General features: G+C 38.4%; 1 pseudogene; it reads right to left on the reverse strand.

Moving 5' to 3' along the window:
- Nucleotides 1–3,321: 3,321 nt before the first annotated feature.
- Nucleotides 3,322–4,143, reverse strand: LOC104655309 (annotated as a pseudogene).
- Between the last annotated feature and the right edge of the window lie 739 nt (nucleotides 4,144–4,882).

A 4,882-nucleotide genomic window follows, 5' to 3' on the forward strand; every position in this document is an offset into this window, starting at 1 on the left:
AATCCAGCATATAAACAGAACCAAAGACAAGAACCACATGATTATCTCAATAGATGCAGAAAAGGCTTTTGACAAAATTCAACAGCCCTTCATGCTAAAAACGCTCAATAAATTCGGTATTGATGGAACGTACCTCAAAATAATAAGAGCTATTTATGACAAACCCACAGCTAATATCACACTGAATGGGCAAAAACTGGAAAAATTCCCTTTGAAAACTGGCACAAGACAGGGATGCCCTCTCTCACCACTCCTATTCAACATAGTCTTGGAAGTTCTGGCTAGGGCAATCAGGCAAGAGAAAGAAATCAAGGGTATCCAGTTAGGAAAAGAAGAAGTCAAATTGTCCCTGTTTGCAGATGACATGATTGTATATTTAGAAAACCCCATCGTCTCAGCCCAAAATCTCCTTAAGCTGATAAGCAACTTCAGCAAAGTCTCAGGATACAAAATTAATGTGCAAAAATCACAAGCATTCTTATACACCAGTAACAGACAAACAGAGAGCCAAATCAGGAATGAACTTCCATTCACAATTGCTTCAAAGAGAATAAAATACCTAGGAATCCAACTTACAAGGGATGTAAAGGACCTCTTCAAGGAGAACTACAAACCACTGCTCAGTGAAATCAAAGAGGACACAAACAAATGGAAGAACATACCGTGCTCATGGATAGGAAGAATCAATATCGTGAAAATGGCCATACTGCCGAAGGTTATTTATAGATTCAATGCCATCCCCATCAAGCTACCAATGAGTTTCTTCACAGAATTGGAAAAAACGGCTTTAAAGTTCATATGGAACCAAAAAAGAGCCCACATTGCCAAGACAATCCTAAGTCAAAAGAACAAAGCTGGAGGCGTCACGCTACCTGACTTCAAACTATACTACAAGGCTACAGTAACCAAAACAGCATGATACTGGTACCAAAACAGAGATATAGACCAATGGAACAGAACAGAGTCCTCGGAAATAATACCACACATCTACAGCCATCTGATCTTTGACAAACCTGAGAGAAACAAGAAATGGGGAAAGGATTCCCTATTTAATAAATGGTGCTGGGAAAATTGGCTAGCCATAAGTAGAAAGCTGAAACTGGATCCTTTCCTTACTCCTTATACGAAGATTAATTCAAGATGGATTAGAGACTTAAATGTTAGACCTAATACCATAAAAACCCTAGAAGAAAATCTAGGTAGTACCATTCAGGACATAGGCATGGGCAAGGACTTCATGTCTAAAACACCAAAAGCAATGGCAGCAAAAGCCAAAATTGACAAATGGGATCTCATTAAACTAAAGAGCTTCTGCACAGCAAAAGAAACTACCATCAGAGTGAACAGGCAACCTACACAATGGGAGAAAATTTTTGCAACCTACTCATCTGACAAAGGGCTAATATCCAGAATCTACAAAGAACTCAAACAAATATACAAGAAAAAAACAAACAACCCCATCAAAAAGTGGGCAAAGGATATGAACAAACATTTCTCAAAAGAAGACATTCATACAGCCAACAGACACATGAAAAAATGCTCATCATCACTGGCCATCAGAGAAATGCAAATCAAAACCACAATGAGATACCATCTCACACCAGTTAGAATGGCAATCATTAAAAAATCAGGAAACAACAGGTGTTGGAGAGGATGTGGAGAAATAGGAACACTTTTACACCGTTGGTGGGATTATAAACTAGTTCAACCATTATGGAAAACAGTATGGCAATTCCTCAAGGATCTAGAACTAGATGTACCATATGACCCAGCCATCCCACTGCTGGGTGTATATATATATATACATACATATATATATATATATATATAAAATACCCAGGATTATAAATTATTCTACTACAAAGACACATGCACGCGTATGTTTATTGCGGCACTATTCACAATAGCAAAGACTTGGAATCAACCCAAATGTCCATCTGTGACAGACTGGATTAAGAAAATGTGGCACATATACACCATGGAATACTATGCAGCCCTAAAAAAGGATGAGTTTGCGTCCTTTGTAGGGACATGGATGCAGCTGGAAACCATCATTCTTAGCGAACTATCACAAGAAGAGAAAACCAAATACCGCATGTTCTCACTCATAGGTGGGAACTGAACAATGAGGAAACTTGGACTCGGGAAGGGGAACATCACACACTGGGGCCTATCATGGGGAGGGGGTAGGGGGGAGGAATTGCATTGGGGAGTTATACCTGATATAAATGATGACTTGATGGGTGCTGACGAGTTGATGGGTGCAGCACACCAACATGGCACAAGTATACATATGTAGCAAACCTGCATGTTATGCACATCTACCCTAGAACTTAAGGTATAATAAAAAAAAAAAAAAAAAAAAGTAGTAATGCAAAGGACAAAATAGTGCTAAGAATTAGACTAAATATAGCTCTTGCTTTTAAGAAAAGCCTGAAATCACTATACAAAATATAAAATGTATTAAACACTACCATCCATAGAACAGTCTTTATTAATTATGTTTAAAATTATTTGCATAATTATATATTGAATTGTAAATGAGTGTTATACATGAACCTTCTTTTGGAAGGGAACTCCTTGTTGCATTATGAAATGTCTAATTACATTACATTGCAAAAAGTATCCTTTTTTGCTATTGATAAAGGAAACCATTAATGGTATTACTGTAAATATGAGGAAGGCTACAAAAAAAGAAATACAGTTTCATTTTTTCAAAATGTTTTTCATGCAGTGAAATACTTGCCGTGTTGAACCGAATTCTGTACTGGAGAATGTCCTGGGTATAAGACGCTCTTGAATGACAAGACAGGGCTTTTCAATTCAAAGACTAGAAGTAATCACGTAACCCTCTTATGACTGGGATACCGTCATGTGCCACTTACCAATGCTGTCTTTCCAGAAAACCATTCAAGATACTTAAAAAACCATAAGACTTACCTGATAAACATACATGAAATGAAAAGACATCAACTGCTATTTGACTTTGCTATTGGTAATGTCTGTCCTATGTGAAAGCACTTTTAAAAAGAGAGCACCTATGTGCAAGAGATAAGTGTCTAGAGATTCACAACAGTATCAGGTAACTATATAATTCTCAACTCAGAAGCTGACTCGAGATTAGGTGCAATTTCAGTTAATGTAACAGGAAAAAAAGACAATGGATTTTATTTTGTTAATTGTATCCACTCACACATTGACCTAGGGTCACCAGATGTGTAGACACCGTGAGATTTTTGTTGTTTATAGTCTTTAATTGAAGTGATGATAAAGGAAATAGATCTATTTTAAAACAAAACCAAATAGCTCTTTCTGTCTAGATTAAGAGGTGGCCCCAGGTGTGGGATTCACATTGTGAGTGGCTATTTGGGTAACCTCAGTGATCCAGGGTTGGTCTACGATTCCAGCTGCATGGTTGTCCTTCTCAACAATCCCAGTAATCCATCCTTGGTGGCCTCTACCACATTTGGGGCAGTTTATCTCTGCACAGAGCCAAGCTGCTTGCTCATGTGGTAAGCAGATCAGAATGCCTCCTGCTGTCTCTGGACATGTTCCGTGCATGAGGCTGAACATGTTGCCACAGGCATTGCTCATCACAGTCATCTTGGCCAGCACAGGAGCCATTGTGAATTACAAAAAAACCATTCCTCTGCTGCTTGGTCAGTTTCTGTGCATGGCCCCAAATCCTAATGCCCATGATGTCTGTGGCTGCATGGGCACTGAACGTGTGCATGATGAAGCTTTCCTGTTGAACTTTTCACCATGTTCATTATTGCTGCTTGGCATGTCAACTACATCTTCGTGGGTGACCACTAGTTTAATTTTACTTCATTTTTCAGGAATATCCAGCCACTGCTATTTGACACAAGTGTCAGTGGTGCACAGCCACTGCTACTTGTGGCCCCAGGGATTTTGTGAACTCTGGTACATCCCTTCCCTGGCACTGTATTGTCTGGCATGATAAATTCATTGGCCTGTAGTTGTAGTGACTCCTCCGAAAACAATCCAGGAGGTTAGCACTGTTTAGCCACTCGTTACAGACATTCCTGCTTCCTCAGCTTCATCTTTAAAACCCTGTATAATCAGGGGCATCACTGTATCCCTTTCCCTGTCAGTCATTACATCATTGATGAAAGAAAACATATATTCAGATTGATTTTTAGTTCAGAAAATGTTTCTTTTATTGTATCTTTGGACATTTTTTCTTTTATTGTTCTGTTTCCTTTTACTTCAATAACGCCTTTTATATGTATACTCGATCTCATGTTCTGCATGTATTGTTCTTCTTAAACTTACGAATTCTTTTTTCAATTTCATGTTTCTCATTTTGGCTGTTCAAAGCCTGTCTCAAATGTCCCTTGGCTGTTTTCAGCAGGTTCAATTCTACTTCTTACTGACTATAAATTGTTTTCATTTCCATGATTTTTTATTATGCCTTCCTTTTATTTACTGATATCTGCCAGCTTGGTATTCATTTCCTTACCACACCTTACATTTCTTTTTTTTGATTTGTTTATCTTTCACTTATATTCTGATTTCAATGAGGTCATACTTTCTATAATTTAGAGAATATCATAAAAAGTTTTTTAAATGTTCCCCTGCTTCCTGGTATGACCTTGAAGAGCAGTCTTTACATCCCTTCTGTTTGTTATATTATTTTCCTTCTTTTTACTTGCTGTCTATACTGAACCCTAATGGATTATAAATTATATTTGTGGTGCTCATTTTGGAGCTAGCTGTTGGAGCAGATATGATACAGGCCAGAGAAGTGAACCAGCAGAAAGGCAGTTTCATCCAGGCTTGTTGTTTCTAAGGGCCTCACCAACTCTGCCCCAGGGTATGTGTGCTCTGTGCTCTCAGAGGAGGCTAGCAGCCCCTTGAG

Source organism: Rhinopithecus roxellana, chromosome 14 (assembly GCF_007565055.1).
Source record: "Rhinopithecus roxellana isolate Shanxi Qingling chromosome 14, ASM756505v1, whole genome shotgun sequence".
NCBI classification, from domain to species: domain Eukaryota; kingdom Metazoa; phylum Chordata; class Mammalia; order Primates; family Cercopithecidae; genus Rhinopithecus; species Rhinopithecus roxellana.